This window comes from Tursiops truncatus, chromosome 14 (assembly GCF_011762595.2).
Source record: "Tursiops truncatus isolate mTurTru1 chromosome 14, mTurTru1.mat.Y, whole genome shotgun sequence".
NCBI classification, from domain to species: domain Eukaryota; kingdom Metazoa; phylum Chordata; class Mammalia; order Artiodactyla; family Delphinidae; genus Tursiops; species Tursiops truncatus.
In genome coordinates this window covers 61,156,520-61,174,810 of record NC_047047.1, presented here as the reverse complement: position 1 = coordinate 61,174,810, position 18,291 = coordinate 61,156,520, and the positions used below count along the sequence as shown (strand labels likewise).

Here is an 18,291-nt window from a genome sequence, read left to right as displayed (position 1 = left end):
TAAATCCAATTGGTTTTCTCCTCTTCCAGTTTACTAACTTTTTTGTGGGAATTAGCACTGTTAATCTCCCTCTCCTTTTTAGAAATCTCTACTTTTTTTTTTAACATCTTTATTGGAGTATAATTGCTTTACAATGATGTGTTAGTTTCTGCTTTATAACAAAGTGAATCAGCTATACATATACATATGTCCCCATATCTCCTCCCTCTTGCGTCTCCCTCCCACCCTCCCTATCCCACCCCTCTAGGTGGTCACAAAGCACTGAGCTGATCTCCCTGTGCTATGCAGCTGCTTCCCACTAGCTATCTGTTTTACACTTGGTAGTGTATATATGTCCATGCCACTCTCTCACTTCGTCCCAGCTTACCCTTCTCCCTCCCAGTGTCCTCAAGTCCATTGTCTATGCCTGCATCTTTATTCCTGTCCTGCCCCTAGGTTCTTCAGAACCTTTGTTTTTTAGATTCCATATATATGTGTTAGCATATGGTATTTGTTTTTCTCTTTATGACTTACTTCACTCTGTATGACAGACTCTAGGTCTATCTACCTCACTACAAATAAATAATTCACTTTCATTTCTTTTTATGGCTGAGTAATATTCCATTGTATATATGTGCCCATCTTCTTTATCCATTCATCTGTCGATGGACACTTAGGTTGCCTCCATGTACTGGCTATTGTAAATAGTGCTGCAATGAACATTGGGGTATATGTATCTTTTTGAATTACGGTTTTCTCAGGGTATATGCTCAGTAGTGGGATTGCTGGGTCATATGGTAGTTCAATTTTTAGCTTTTTGAGGAACCTCCGTACTGTTCTCCATAGTGGCTGTATTAATTTACATTCCCACCAACAGTGCAAGAGGGTTTCCTTTTCTCCACACCCTCTCCAGCATTTATTGTTTGTAGAGTTTTTGAGGATGGCCTTTCTGACTGGTGTGAGGTGATACCTCATTGTAGTTTTGATTTGCATTTCTCTAATGATTAGTGATGTTGAGCATTCTTTCATCTGTTTGTTGGCCATCTGTATGTCTTCTTTGGAGAAATGTCTATTTAGGTCTTCTGCCCATTTTTGGATTGGGTTGTTTGTTTCTTTAATATTGAGCTGCATGAACTGCTTGTAAATTTTGGAGATTACTCCTTTGTCAGTTGCCTCATTTGCAACTATTTTCTCCCATTCTGAGTGTTGTCGTTTCATCTTGTTTATGTTTTCCTTTGCTGTGCAAAAGCTTTTAACTTTCGTTAGGTCCCATTTGCTTATTTTTGTTTTTAGAAGTCTCTACTCTTTTGACTCTTGCAATTTCCTAAATCTCCTCCTAAATGTCTCACTATCTTCGTTGAGCTTTTCTATAATCTTCATTGAGCTCTCAGTTCCTACTTGCTCCTTTAGATAAAGGAGAAAAGAAGGCAAGGGGACACCTATGTCTGTATATTGTCCCTTGTGGAAGTAAGCAAAGACCACCTGAGAATGTGCATAAGCTATTAATTCAGAGCTTATCTCAAGAAAATCAGCTGCCATCACTTGTGTCTGACAGAGACTCAAAGGCAGGCAGGGGGATAGGAAAGCTTTATAGTGAGGAAAAAAAAGAACCCTTCAAGTATGCCCTGATTACAGGATGTTAGCACAGATAACCCGGAGGTGGGCTAACTAGAAATCCAGCATCCTATGTCATGAGTTTAGGGAGCATATTTGGCTTTCTCTGGTTGATCTTGAGTTGGAAGCAAGGATAAGGGGATAAAAATTTGGGAAGCTGGCAGTCATGGCCTAAGTACTGACTAGTTTAGGCCAATTACTGCAGAGGCTGCGCTTTGGATTTCCAGAATGGTGGCTATAAGATTGTGGTCAGAGTTCTATTTTTATATACAGTCTGACCATTGTTCCATTGTCTCTCACTCTAAACTCATAAAAGAGGCTACTTTAAGAAACTAGCTCCTACTTCTGCTCATGGTTTTCTACCACAGACCATATGTCTACTAGTGTGTACTCATTTATGTCTGACTTGACTTCTTTCACTCAGCGTTTTTTGACATTGATTTATTTTTTGTGTATATCAGCAGTTCTTGTTATTGCTAAATTTCCTAAATAGAATTCATTTGTATTAATATAACACACTTTGTTAACTATTCTGGTGGAAATTTGGCTTATTTCCATTTTTCCCACTGGATAAAACTGCTATTCCTTTAACTCTTCCTGTGTATATATGCCCTCATTTCTCTTAGATATATACCTAAGAATAGAATTACTGGTTCATGGAATAGGTGTATGATTAAGAAGATAAGAAACTGTCAAAGAGTTTTTGCAAAATAGCTGTACCATGTCACATTCCAATAAGCAATATATGAGAATTTCCATTGCTCTACATCATCACTAACTCTTGGTATTGTCTATCTATAACCATTGTGATGGGTGTGAAGTGGTATCTAGTTGTGGCTTTAATTTATATTTCTCTGTTGACTAATGATGTTGGATACCTTCTACATGTATCTAGTGACCATTCCTATATCTTTTAAGTGTGTGTTTATTTGTTCTGCCTAGTTTCTAATGGGTTGTTTGTCTTTTTTATGATTTATTTATAGGTTTACTTTATATATCCTGGATACAAATATTTTGTCTTCAATGTTATTTTTGACCCATATCTCTTCTAGATCTACAACTACTTTAAAATATTTTGTTTAAAGCTAAGGAATATTTAAACAAACAAAAATTCATTAAGAATAATATTATAAACATCCATAATTGATTTTCTCACCACACTAAGATATGACAACCATTCATCTTAGAAAATAAAATATTACAAATACAGTCCAATTACTCTATTATACCATTTCCTGATTGCATTCTCTTTTAGCACCTTCAGGAAAACAAGTGGAAAGTATCTTGATGTTGGTATTTACCATTCCCTGTGTTTATACTTCTTTCATGCATATATGTATCTAAATAATATATAATATAACATTTTTCTATATTTTAAAATCTGATATATTGGTATCATGTTATATGCATTTTTTAATAAATGGCTCTTTTTGTTTAAATACTATTGTTAAGATTCAACTATATTGGCGTTTAACCTATAAATCAAGGCACTATACAAGCACCCTCTGATGCAAATTTGTATATGCGTTTTGGCTTCTCTGTAGAGGCAAGATTTCTTGTAAGTTTGGTATCTGGTAGTTTTCATTTGATGAAGTTGTAATCGTTATTAAAAATTATCATTTCTTGTGTGCTTCCTGATGGGAGGGACTGGTGCCTGTGTTCTGGTGGTGGAAACTCTTAAAGGAAAACATAGGTAGAGCACTCTTTGACATAAATCACAGCAAAATCCTTTTTGACCCACCTCCTAGAGTAATGAAAATAAAAACAAAATAAATAAATGGGACCTAATTAAACTTAAAAGCTTTTGCACAGCAAAGGAAATTGTAAACAAGATGACTCAGAATGGGAGAAAATATCTGCAAACAAAGCAACTGACAAAGGATTAATCTCCAAAATATACAAGCAGCTCATGCAACTCAATATCAAAAAAATAAACAGCCCAATCCAAAAATGGAATGAAGACCTAAATAAACATTTCTCCAAAGAAGACATACAGATGGCCAACAAACACATGAAAAGATGCTCAGTATCACTAATCATTAGGGAAATGCAAATTAAAACCACAATGAGGCTTCACCTCACACTGGTCAGAATGGTCAGCATGAAAAAATCTATAAACAATAAATGCTGGAGAGGATGTGGAGAAAAGGGAACCCTCCTGCACTGTTGGTGGGAATATAAATTGATACAGCCACTATGGAGAACAGTATGGAGGTTCCTTAAAAAACTAAAAAGAGAACTACCATATGACCCAATAATCCCACTACTGGGCATATACCTGAGAAAAAAGCTGTATTTAAGCAAAGTTTCTACATTGTACTAAAATTAAATTAGTATTAATCTGAAGTAGATTGTGATAAATTAGCTAAATATAATCTGCAGAGAAATCTCTAAGAGAATAAATACAAGAAATATAGTGAAAAAATCAACAGAAATTTTTAAATGGTTTGATAAATTCTCCAATAAAAAGTAGACAATTCCAAATTTCAAAAAGACTAATTTTGATTCCTGTATTTTGTTTGCTGCCTTGCTTTCTAATCATTGGCTATTTCATTGCATAAAAGGAGTATTAATAAATTAAAGAAAGGAGGTGAATAATCATGGTGATGGCCATTTTAAAGATGAATCTAGAATCTCTAAATTTAGTATAATCCAGAACAACAGTATTTCTCTCACTGCTGTAGTGACAGGATACAAACTTCTGTAAGGACCTGCATAAGTCACTGAACAAATGATTTGACCATATCACACTTTTTCTCTTGCCCACTTATTACACACAGTATGATAGACCGCTCTACTTACTGAGTAAATTTGAGTATCGTGTGTGCAAGAACAAATTAATGCTTATGTTTTCTCAGTCCATTTCAAATTAATGTGGTATGGAGAGGTCAGAAGAAATTTCACTGTCCCTCTGCTGGTCTTCCTTCTGTTCAATGAGTTCTGTTAAACGATCCCTGTAAGAGACATCCTTCATTCCTGTCTCACAAAAATTGAGTTCTGAATAACATTGTTTTTTGTATGGAATTCAACAGATGGTACTAAATGGACAATATTTTAAACTACTTCCCAAGAGTAGATCTTCATCTGAGCCTCCCTATCACCCTCATTCTCATCGAGTTTAACTGTGTGTTCATTCATTTCAACACTGTCATGTGAGCAGTACTCACGTTTCCCTAGAAGATGTAATTATGCATATTAGCAAATATAAAGTTTAAGTATGAGTTTCATAATGTCTGCTTTTATGCTTGTATTATCTTCGGTGTCTTATTTTTAAATGACTGTGTTCCATTTTAAATTCCAAATGGTGACTACTTATCTTTTTGTAATTCAGTTCACCAAGGAATAAATTATAGGTAGTGATTTTGTCTTAGCTATCAATAGATCTTTGACAGACACTCTCATCTTTGTTGTCAGGATGAAACATTCTGTTCTGGAACAGAAGAAAAAACATTCTTCACACAGTGCTTATGAGTCTCTGAAGTCTTTACTGGTACTCAGCATACCTTCACACCCTCACGGTAAGAAAAAGTAGATTTATATTAGAAACTGTATTGAAAAATGTCTACTTCAAATGCACTCAAGGACCTTCCAGTAGTTTTATTGCAATTCCATAGTACCTTCATGTCATTGAAATAACTTGGGCTAAGCAAGGTGGACACTTTTCTAAATTTGTGGGAGGCTACCTTGAAAAAGATGATGGGGAAATAAATAAGCTATATCCTGCTGTTGTTATTCATGTTAGAGCTTTCTAGTGGTAAGTTACTACTAAATAGGTGTAAATATTGGAGTCACAATAAAAGATGAGTACCTACCATATATTTGTAACCTGTAACTCCACACTTGTAATTCAAGTACAAGGTCAATACCACCAAATACATAAATATTCACATTTTCTACATAAAATATATGTATAAAAATTTTAGTAAACAAACTTTTGGTGCCATCTTAAAGAAATAAGGTCTTACCCTATATTTAAATAATGGTAAAGCTAAAAGCTACTTCCAACAAGAAATACTGATTTGCAAACTTATAGAAGATATTAACTTTATATTAAAATTAAGATGAAAAATCAAAAGTAGTTAATTATTTTCAAACAGATCACCCATTGCCATACCTGAGTTCTGAGTCCCTTCCTCTTTCTTCTGTTGGTTATTATCTCTGAAAAAAATAGCTGTAGCAGGCTTTACCTATGTATGTGTTCATATTTCTTACTAAACTACCTGCCTGCATGAGAATGAATGCTCTAAAATAAGCATAGATACAGTCTCAAGCACCCATGACCAAACATACACATATACATAACTAGTCTATAGCACATACTACAGGCACCATACTTTTCAAAAATAAATTCAGTTTTATTTGCTCATTACAACAGATATAGCTCTCTGCAACAGTTGGGAGGTTACAGTGGAAATGACTTAAGGGGCTGCTGGCTGTAGATCTGAGCAATGAAGTTTGGATGATCTGAATCTTTTGTGTTTGGTAAATGAAAAGGGGGCTTTATATTGTGATTTAATACTAGTTGAATCATTCCACCTTAATTTGCCACAAAAGTTTCTTTTGCTTGAAGGGAATAACATAATCACCATATCTGGCTGAGGATATCTGGTGACCTCTTTTCATTTTGTCCCTTGGAAGAGAAAAAAAAAAATATTAGGCCAGGATTATGTCCAACTGTAAAGTAGGGAAAGATTGTTCTTGGTGTCCTGTTCCACCTGTTCTTAGATCAACCTCTGAATCTTTTACTGGCCTCTTCTCATGCCAGTGTGCTGGATCAAGGGGAAAGTTCAGTAAAAGGAACCAGAAATAATGCCAGGATAAAGAAAACAGGGCATAGTTGGTCATTTAAGTGTTTAGGAAATAATGCTGAGGCCATAGAGAAATGAGAAAATTATCAGAAACTCATTCCAAGTTATAATAATAGCAAATGCTTCCCTACAGCTTATTACTTGTCAGGCAGCATGTCAACTGTTTGGTTCAGAAGTGCAAAGGTAAGGCAACAGGCTGTGCCCAGGATCTTCATTTTGCAGCAAGGCTTGTGCCTGAGTTGTCCAGTTTCAAGGACAATGTTAGTTACCAGGTGGAGTTCCTGCTTTAAAAGTGTATTGGCTGCAGCAGCAGCTAGAGGACTGTCCCAATTTCTGACTGCAGTGCAAATGGCAACATTAATTTTGGTTTCCTCATTATATCAGTTCTCTGGAACGGTTTTTTGGATGATTTTTCAAAGCTTAGATTCACACCTATATCTACAACTCTAACAGTCTGTGAGCCCAATATCGTTTTCTGTTTAACCAGAATCGGATTCCACAGCTTATTATTCATAACCCCCCATGGTAAATGTTGGACTTGGTTTAGGAACAAAATGAATGTCAGTGTGGCTTCTGGTTTCTCTTTAGTTAGAGAATCCTACCTAGTTCTGTTTTTTTCCTATAATTATTTGTGATATGAATTTACTTTTTCAACTTTCCTCTCCACTAATTCCTTCAAGGCTCTTATTTTCAAAGTGAAATTCAGATAATGGTAAGGAAACAAAATGTAAAGAGACCTCCTACAGGTTTTTACATTTTCCCATAACACCTCCATTACAAATCTAATATAAAAAACCTGCAGTTCCTTCTGTATTAGTCTCTCTTAGCCTCATTGTGCCCTAGATTGTAACTTTTATTCACATTTCCATCTTAAGTGGACAGAAAATGGATTCATAAATGTCCCTTTCTCTTCTATATACATCCTAAGTTACCCAGGGTCTGCAGTGGAGGCTAGAGAGCAGCACTCAGCTGGAGGCCTCTTATATACCTGCCTAGAACTTCTTTTCCTAAAGTCCAGCATTCTTAGTAAAATGTTTCTAGCCACACTAGAAAACATGAAGTTCTTAGGCAAAGCAGAGCCAGAGAATATTCTTAACTCCCAACACCTGGAGAAACATACAGGTATGACCTATTAGCCAGGATGACTTATTGCCAAAAATTTCACCCCTTTTGGAGAAATGGGGATTTCACACAACTGAGCCCTTGAATTCACAAAGAGGGATCAAAAATGCCTCATTCCCACAGATATCACCCCAACCCCAGTAATGTTTGGTTATTGTTACTCAAAATGTTTAGTAAAATTTATTGTGTCTATTTGGTTGAACTACTTGCCATTGATGTCTAATTACCACAGAGCGAAATGACAACTATTTTTAGAAATACATATACAGAATTAATTTTGTTGAAATTTTTCTTGGAATGCAACTCCAAATGCAGTTCATGTTGCTTATCTAGTGAAGCCATAGACTCAAATGTTTAAAAATAGTTTCATAAACACAATTTTTTTTGGACTGTGTCAGTGACAGAATGTAGACAGAGATAGTTATTGGCTTTTATAGAATGCTTTAACCTGTGATTTTCAAACTTTTGGCTGTGAAACCCCTTCAGTTTCACAAATCAATATAGGCAAAACTTTAAACACATATACATAACATAGACATATTTATAAAAATAAAAATTGTCACAAATTCATTCTTATACTCAAAAAGCAGAATTTTATTTGATATATTCTATTATTTTCATTTATGAAAAAATGGTCATTCCCTATTTAATTAATTCAAAACCCAGTAGTGGTATCTTGCCCTGTAATTTGAAAAACAGTATTTTAAAGTCAGGTTCTGTTACAGTGTGGGTTACATCTATTTTCACACCGGCCAAGGAAACAAATCTGGTGAGTGTGATTCCTATGGGAAAGAAAATTTCTTCCAAGTTTTAAACAATCAACTTGCAAACAACTTTCACAACTCAGTTTATTCATAACTTGTGGTCTGGCTGTATTTTCTTCAAAATGCCCTTGTTTTTTGACTGATGTATATCCGTAGTTCTCCACCTGTCCACGTCACTCACACTTGGAGAATAACTCAAAACAGAAGGTTTAAACTTCTCTATTCAGTGTCACACTAAGGTGAACAATTGTGTATGTCTCCGTTCACAACATTTCTTTTCTGGGGCGTAGAAAACAGAGAAAGTGAAACCTAACATCTGTGGATACACTGAAGGAAATTAAAAAACACTGTAGGAAGACATTTTTAGAAATTCACTTCTAAAGTATGATAATTTATTTTCAAATAACAATTTGAATCACATTTAATGACATTTTTGCACTACTTTACACCTACTCTTGGGCAGCCAGGGAGTTAACAAAATATTTATTTTTACCTATACAATATTCTTTCAGTAAACCTAGTGAAATGCTCATTAAAAGACATACATGTTTAGGGCTTCCCTGGTGGCACAGTGTTTAGGGCTTCCCTGAGCCTGTGCTCCGCAATGGGAGAGGCCACAAAAAAAAAAAGGTATTTTAATCAAACTAGAAAATAACAGCTATTATTTTTACAACAATTTCAGATTAATGAATTGTGGATAAATAATAATTACCCTTTTCTTAACAGAAGATAGAAAATCCTAAAAGACAAAATGTTTGGTATTGCTTTACATAAAACATGTCCCAGGCTGTTTTAAAGGGTTCATCTTAAATACAGTTCTTCATCCCCACAGTGTAGGTAAATGTTTGTTTTTGTGTTAATTAGGAAGTCATTTAAACATCTGCCTTTATTTTATGGACTGCCTTTAAAGTGTAAAATGTGTTTTTCTCATGAGAACACTTTATGCTCCCAAGTGACAATTTTAAAATAAAGTGTCTCTCTTTCACATATAAAGTCTAATGTGCAAAGGTTTTGCCATCTGTTCTGTGTAGTTGTACTTGTGAACTAGTTGTTTGATTAGAAGCAACAAAGTGCATAGAAAATGTGTCTTCACTCAAAAAAAAAAAAAGCACAAATAGTATACTGTCTGCTTTTATGATTCCCTTTATAGATTGCCATTTTAAATTTCATTCAGGATTAACTGGATCTCTTAAATCAGAAAGATCATCATTAAATTTAATTTTATGTAATTTAGAAAGAAAGAGAAAAAAATCAGTTTTTCAAAGCACAAAGAGTCCCTTACTTCAATACAGGGTAAAAAAATAAATCAGTGCTGCTCACCATGTCTGTTCAATAAAGAATTATGAATTCAAAAATAGTTTATCAGTTTATGATGCCCTAAAAGTAAGTCATATCTACTAAGATGTAAGCCAAACTCTTTTGTTAGAAATAGTCTTTAAGAATACAGGGAAATATTATTCAGTCCAAAAATTGATAGAGTAGCTATCAATGACTTTGAAATTTATTAGTGATTCACCAGTTTAGATATTTGGACAGAAGTTATTTTTTAAAAAATAGGAAAATGCAACACTTTTTTGTGTATTATATACTCACTAATTTCAGGGCAAATGCTTATTCATCCAAACACTTTGCTGCTATCAATAACCAAACATTTACTCTTTTGGAGAACACTATAGAATCTGTACTAATTCTAGAATCCTTTGAAATGTTGCGATTATTCTGAAGATACTGGTTTTCCCAGAGTTCTCTGTATCTTTACTGAGAATTCATCCATGTTTCAGGCATGGATGCTAGAAACGTGCAGAATGACATAGATGATTTCTATACTGAAAGGCATTTAAAATAAACCAAGGGGGCTACTGTAAGGCCTGAAAACACCAAGAAACTTTTACACTCACTTCAGGATTTCCTGTGCTTAGGAATTTTAAATAACTATAAAATAATATGAGATAATTTTTGCTAAGCAGTACTTAACAATGTTGATTGAAACAATGGCAATATTAAGCCTTATATATATGGCATGTATGTGAAATGTATAAACAGTCCAGGAAGTCAATTCCAGGACATATTCTGATTTTATAATCAAGAATATCTTTATAGAGATGTTGGATAGTTTTTTTAACTGAGCTTTCAAGTTTGGGTAATATTCTGTTAACATTGAAAGAGGGAAGGAGAACAGTTAAGAATGATAGTGACTCCCAAACATGGGGAAAAATAGAGGAACAAAACAAAAAATATGTTTAGAAGATATTAAGGAAAATAAACTAGCTAAAATGAAGGTTTCCACCCATTAAATCATAGGAGGTGAGTTGGAAATACAGGTTGGAAGAACACCTTAAATTATAGTCTAGGAATCATAATTTTTATTTTTTCAAATTAAATTCTATGTCAAATCTTTGAGCAGCTGAAAGATAAGATTAAAGCAGTAGTTTTATGAAAATTAATCGAAGAAGCATGTCTTTTAATTTACCAAGCACGTTATAGATTTTCAGTAAATATTTTAAAAATGTAATTATCATATGTTAATTATTTGAAAGGGGAAATACTCAAGATAATCAAACCTATTAGAACCTTATTACAATATGCTTTTTGTTGATGAAGATAGAGATGAAAATATAAAATCAAATATGAAAGAAAGTGCAAAGCTTTGGGACTGAATAAGTGTGTGAAAAAGAGAGAGGGAGACTTTGAGACACTTAACATGCACAGAACACAGTAAGAGGAGTCAGTTTGTCTGGTCCAGTTGCAGCTCCCCAACTCCTACATATGGAGCCATGGACAAACCCTGTACTTTCTTTCTCCCTGGTATAAAATTAGTTATACTACCACCAGTTTTGCCCATTTCACACAGTTTTCATAAAAGAAAAATCATATACCTATATTTAGGCATACATGTGTATGTATCTTCTTTGTAAAGTTCCTCACAGACAGATTATAATTAATTAATATGATAATAATAAAGTAGCCAAAATTTACTAAAGCACTTAACAATGAACTGGGCATAGTGCTACTGACTTCGTATATACAATATCAAGTTTCCATATGCACATAAGTGATAACAGCATAAAATGAAAGTATTTCTTCCCCCAAATATGTGTAAAATATAGAATAGGATGGAATATTATATGTCTCAAATTAATATTACAGATAATTCAAAGTGCTTATTTGTCAGTGACAATTTGTCAAAAAAGAATCCTATGGAAGAATTTCCATCGATAGTTTAATTATGAGATTCTAGGATATATGCTTTAGGGCCCAGTCACAACCAAGTATCAGTCAGTTTGGTCCCTGATAGCACATATTAAAATAACAAACCTATGTTCAAATAAGTTCATCAAGCTTCCATGCAGTTAAGTTTCAATAAGAAATATATGCCTAATCCTATGGACTGCACCAACCTAGAAAAATCCACTTATACAGAGCCCTAGAATAAACTATTAAGGAATTCTGTTAATGGGAGGGCCATGATGAAGTGAACATTTTCTTTTATCCTCCAACTTTGCCTCCAAGTTGTTGAAGGCCCCTACTGACTGCTGGGACAGTCCTCATACAGTTGGATTACCTCAAGCATAACCTGTCATGGACCTCATGATGAAACATGGACTCTGTCTTCCCTAAATAATTGATTTTTTTCCTGAGTGCTTTTATCTTATCTTAGCTCCTTGCAGTCAAAATGTGCCATACCTCTAGTTCACACCATTTTTGTTTCTGCTATTTCAGATTTCTCTTTCTTAAATGAAGATTTTTAACTGTCTCTTTTTAAAAAATCATTTGGGACTTGATAAACTAATTATGGAGAAAAATATATATGGTTGTTCTCATCAGAACAATATCATCATTACTTTGAACTATTTGAAAACAATTGCATGAAAAAACTTTTCCAAATGAAAGGAAAACAAAATAATAAACAGAAGAAAGTAAACAGAAACTGAAATCAGGTGAACTGTAAGAAATGTTATCTAAACATAATCTTGCCAAGTTTTCATTATATTCTTTCAAAGATTAAAAACAAAACCTAAAACTCATGCACTTTTTAACATCAAATAATTAAAATGTAATAGGCAAGTTTAGTCTATTTATTGTAATCTAACATGTTAATTTCGCTAAAGAGTATTGAAAGATACTGAATGCTCTATAGCATGGTTATGACTTAACTTACTGAAGAGCAGATACAAAGCTTCCAGGAGGAAATAAAACAGGGGACTTGAAGCAAGATATGGCACATTCAAGGAACTCAAAGAAGCTGAAGATTACCTATAGCATAAGGAAAAATAATAACTCATATAAGAAAAAATAGTATTTATGTTTTAAAGGGGTAAAAATGATGCTATTCAACCCAGCAAATAAATATATTTAAGGTGCTAATTTAATATGACAAAAGAGTTCATCAGTAAATGTAATAAATTAGAGAAAAATTTCAGAATACTTTATCCTTTAACAAGAATATAATCAGGTAGTTAGTTAAACTGAATTTTCTTTCACAACTATTAATTTGACCTGAAATTATATGTTCTAAGAGTAATGGTTTTATAGAATGTTAATAAAGCATATTTTTTAAAGTTTGAAAAAATGATTAAGTATACCACATTTAAGGAATTCATTTAGAAAAAAAACAAGTACATAAAATTGTATTAAAATTACTAATTTATAATAATATTGATAGTACAATCCTATTAGTTTATATCTCTCAATGTTTGTTGAAAACCAAGTCAATCTCTAAAGCACTGACTTGGAAACTTCTGACCTTAAGCATGATGAACAAAGATATTTCCATCATTTATTAGGAGATTGGCATGAACTAATGGATTCATTCTATAGAGAAATCTTTTCTAATATGTAGATCAAATTCTCATTTCCCCCCACTTTCTAATAATAATTTTAGTTTTCTCTCTAAATCAAAACGGAATACCCTCACATTCCTTCTTCCTTTTGTATTCTATTTTCAATTGTCTTCTCTAAATCAATGATAATGAGATTATATAATAGTATTTTTCCCTGAAACTGAAAACTCAGTAAGAAGTGTGTGACTACCAGGTATTTTATGTTATCCTTCAATTTCAATCCATATTCACCATTGTATTTATGGTTGCACATAATAGACTATAATCAAGAGTGTGGTCGACAGTGAATAAAGCCCCTTCTTCATAGACAGCATGTTTTGAGATGGCTCAGCAGAACACAGGATGTGTGGTTGATCCAACAAATGTAGAGAAATTTGCCTCCACTTGAGTGCTCTGTGAATTACCATATAATTTATCATCCAAACAAAGACACTTTCAAGAATGAAAAAAGTGGTAATAATTAATCCAGGCAACTGTTGTAAACTGGATTGTGCAGGGCAAATTGGTTATCTGGTCTCCTTGATAATACTAATAAAAAAAAAGAACAAAAATCCAGAAAACAACATAACGTTTAAGACTTTATTATTATGTCAATAATGACTAGCCTCTGTATATGGAGCCCCACTCCCCCTCAACCCCACAAACCCCTGATCTTAGGAGCTATGCCAGTTATGTAGGAGCCATTATTAGTTTAAAAATGAATATGAATGAAATGAATAGATTGATCTAGTAAATAACATATGATTCATCAATTAGTGGTTGTTTATATTGGGTTGCCCAAAAAGTTCGTTATTTTTTTCTGTAAGATGGCTCTAGTAGTACTTAGTTGTCTTTAACTTCATTCAAAACAATTTTGTTAGATTGTATGTGACTGCTGTCATATCAGCATGCATTTAAAAAGAAGACATCAAAATTGGTGAATTTTTGTGTAGCCATTTTAATATTGAAGATGGAATTTAAAAAGCAACATTTTTGGCATGTTATGCTTTATTATTTCAAGAAAGGTAGAAATGCAACCAAAATGCAAAAAAAGATTTGTGCAGTGTATGGAGAAGGTGCTGTGACTGATGGATCGTGTCAAAAGTGATTTGCAAAGGTTCCTGCTGAAGATTTCTCACTGGACGATGCTCCATTGTTGGGTAGACCAGTTGAAGTTGGTAGCAATCAAATTGATACATTAATTGAGAAAATCAATGTTATACCATAGCCAATATACTCAAAATATCCAAATCAAGCGCTGAGAATCATTTGCACCAGCTTGGTTATGTGAATCACTTTAGGGTTTGGATTCCACATTAGTTAAGTGAAAAAAAGTTCTTGACCATATTTCCGCATGCAATTCTCTACTTAAACATAATGAAAACGTTCCATTTTTAAAACAAATTTTGATGGGCAATGAAAAGTGGATACTTCACAATAATGTGGAATGGAAGAGATCGTGGAGCAAGTGAAATGAACCGCCACCAACCACACCAAAGGCCGGTCTTAATTCAAAGAAAGCAATGTTGTGTATATCGTGGGATTGGACTATCATAAAAGTCCTCTATTATGAGCTCCTTCCAGAAAACCAAACAATTAATTCAAACAAGTACTGCTCCCAGTTAGACCAACTGAAAGCAGCACTCGATGAAAAGCATCCAGAATTAGTCAACAGAACATGCATGATCTTCCATCAGGATAATGCAAGATCACATGTTTCTTTGATGACCAGGCAAAAACTGTTACAGCTTGGCTGAGAAGTTATGATTCATCCACTGTACTTACCAAACATTGTACCTTCGGATATCCATTTATTTAGGTCATTATAAAATTCTCTTAATGGAAAAAACTTCAATTCCCTGGAAGACTGTAAAAGGCACCTGGAACAGTTCTTTGCTCAAAAAGATAAAAATTTTGGGAAGATGGAATTATGAAGTTGCCTAAAAAATGGCAGAAGGTAGTGGCACAAAAGGGTGAATACGTTGTTCAATAAAGTTTCTGGTGAAAATGAAAAATGTGTCTTTTATTTTTACTTAAAAACCTAAGGAACTTTTTGGCCAACCCAATAGAATAAATTGAGACGGTATAAGTTTTTTCAACGTTTAAGATGCAAAAGAGAAGGATGTGGGCTTATGTATAAGAACTTAGAAATTCAAAACAAAATTTAATATAAAAATGAGACAGTTCTATGGAAAACAAAATTTTAAAAATTGCTTTAGATTTGAATTCTTATTGGAAGATATAGGTTTAGGCCCTCCCATTGAAACACAATGTAAAGATTATCAGAATTAAATGTTACTCAAGATTCAAAACAAGATAATGCTTTGAAATTAATCTCTGAAGAAAGACTCAGAGTCTTAGGGCAGGATCAGATTTATATTGATCAGCTTTGAAAGAGAGACATTCTCAACAAACAAGAAACATGTTCAGGGCGACATAAAGGCAGACCAACATTATTAAATGAAGATCAGAATTATGGGAAAACAGAGTCGGCAAAGACCAGAAGCTCTAAAAAAGAACTGTGGTATAATACATGGGTCCCATGGTAGTGAAACAGAGCCAAAGGAATGAATATCTGATGGCATCTGGTTTTACCTCCAATTCTGGCTCACAGAAAAACTGTCATGTTCTCCAGCTGCCATGCAAAGTCCTTTTAAAGGATTTGTCCCCTTCGTATGTTAGATTGAGATTTCTTCTTGTGGTATCTATACCTGTTTTGCAGCTTTATGTTCCCAAAGGAGAGTGATCTTGTTTCATTGAAGGTGCTGGATTTCTTTAGAGCTTTACAACGAGGCAAAAGCTAACCTCTGAAAACCAGTAAACAATATTCACCCCACTGTCAATAAACAAACACTTGACATAATTCATTCAGGTATCTCTGATGATAAACTGAATGTCCATGGTGCTCCACATGACTTGCTTTAAGAGTATAGATCACAAGTCACTATTTCAATACCATTCAGAAACTCACAATACTTTAGAGCTGAAAGGGAACTTAAGAGTTTGATTTTGGACATATTTATTGAATACTAGCTATGTTCCTAGGCTTGTGGATGCTAAAGCTGTGTGATATAAAAAGTATATAGTCTTTAAGATAAAATATTACCGTATTTGACAGATAATAATCAGGAGTAGGTTAGGCTTTAATTATTTAGAGAGAAAGATAATAATGATAATGACAATAGCATTTACCTACTGAGTACTTCCTATGTGCCAGGCATAATGCTAACTTCACCTGCATTTTCTCATTTGCCGCCCCATGCATCCCCCACCCACACTGAGAAATATCAGATTAATTCTACTAGAATGGAATGGAACACTCTAATAAAATTAGGTATTTTAAAATGTATTTATTTTACTGGAACTGGTGATATGAATTTATTACTCTTAAAATCTGTACAATTCTGGGGACAATGTCTCTGTAGGGGGTTGAGCATAAGTCACAAATTACCAGAAACTGGAGATTTCAGTATATCCAGTATGATTACAGTGCCAAAGAAACAATGGTTACAATCAATTATGACACTGCTCTTACTTTTAAAACATTGTTTTCATTATTACATTTTTAACTGCTCAAATCCCTTTCAGTTCAATTCTAAAGCATTTATCAATTGCTTTCTATAAAACAGATGATTACAATTTTCATTGGAAAAAAATAACTGATATTGATTGAATTAATGAAAATAGAATCATGAAGTGAATTAAATGGATTACAATCAAGTCAGTTGTTATGCTATACCTGTTTTTTATACACAGATTTTATTTTTATACGAATAAGTTTATGGAACACAACTGATGTCCTTTTTCAAAGAGACCAAGGGAAAAATGTAGCCTCAGCAGTCATGGGTATTAATTTTATGGTTCCCATAAAGTCTCAGACCATGTCCCAGAACTGTAAAGTTTATGATATAGAAATGAACCTGATATCAATAACTTGTATCAGACCTTGGTGTAAGACAGTAACAATTTGTTGGTGGGTAGAAAATATTTCCAGTTGCTGGTTTAAAAACCCTCAGTATTTTCAGGCAAAAGTATTGAACATAGCATCTTTGTATGCTAATATTTTTGGTAAGACACAAGCAGTCTATCAATATTAAAACTTTATTTTCAGGTAGCATTGTATAACTTCACTTTTTGGGCTTCCATCTTAACAAAAACACAAAGTAGAATTTGTCCTTATTTGTAGTGGAAAACGAGCCCTCTAACAAAGAGTAATAGATTATTATTATTATTATTATTTGCTTTGCTTTTGCTTTTCACTCCCTCTAAGTCCTAGGGTTGCTTCAATGAAATCTATATAGATAAATGACAATATAATTGTAATAATCTACATCAGTGGTTTAAATTGAAAGACTTATTTTCTCTTCTTCATCATTAAATTGCATAATTCCATAGACTTTCTACAGCTTGTCTGTGTGTTTTATGAAAATGACACTATATGTAATACAGTAAATCCTCAGCCTTGATTTTAAAATGTTAATCACGAATAAGTTATTTATGATAATTAACTGCAGAGAATTATAACATATTAAAATAAAACAACTAAAATGATATCAAAATGGTTATCTATTCCATCTACACAGAAGTCAGAAGTATTGGTTGCATGGGAACCAAAGCACCAATATTTATAAAACTGTATTAGTTAAGGGGAGCAATTATACCTTTCATGGCCTGTAGTTGTTATATTTATCTAAATAAGAAAAATACAAAAAGGTCTTCAATTGGATTAAACTGAATAATTGAGGTGGTGATGTAGTTTTAATGAGAAATCTATAGTATTAGCTTTAATACAACTTAAAATATACCCAGCAAAACAACATTTTTCCTAAATGTTGAAACAGGAGAAACTTCATGAAAAAAGTTGCCTAGAACAATGAGACGTGCTTTAAAGAAAGCAACAACTAAATTGTTACTGTAGAACTACTTTCATAACCAAAATAAGAATATCTAGAACACTGTATCTAATTAAGAAAGAAATTTGTGAGGCTTGATTATAGTGACAATGGTGATATTAAAATGTTTGAAAATATATAATTTGATCAGCAATTTAAATATATTACATCTGAACATTTTCTATGATAAAGGTGTTTTGCAACAAAAATGAAAGTTTTAAGGATAATAATTTTAGCTATTAAAAATGATAATGTCAGGACTTCCCTGGCAGTGCAGTGGTTAAGAATCCAC

At 33.4% G+C, this 18,291-nt stretch overlaps 1 long non-coding RNA gene across 1 annotated transcript in view; it reads left to right on the top strand.

Moving 5' to 3' along the window:
• Nucleotides 1–18,291, top strand: part of LOC141276398 (uncharacterized) — a 148,728-nt gene that overhangs the window by 67,288 nt on the left and 63,149 nt on the right. The window contains exon 3 of the long non-coding RNA XR_012325896.1: nt 5,008–5,111. This is a non-coding gene — a long non-coding RNA (uncharacterized lncRNA). The remainder of the gene's footprint in view (nt 1–5,007; nt 5,112–18,291) is intronic.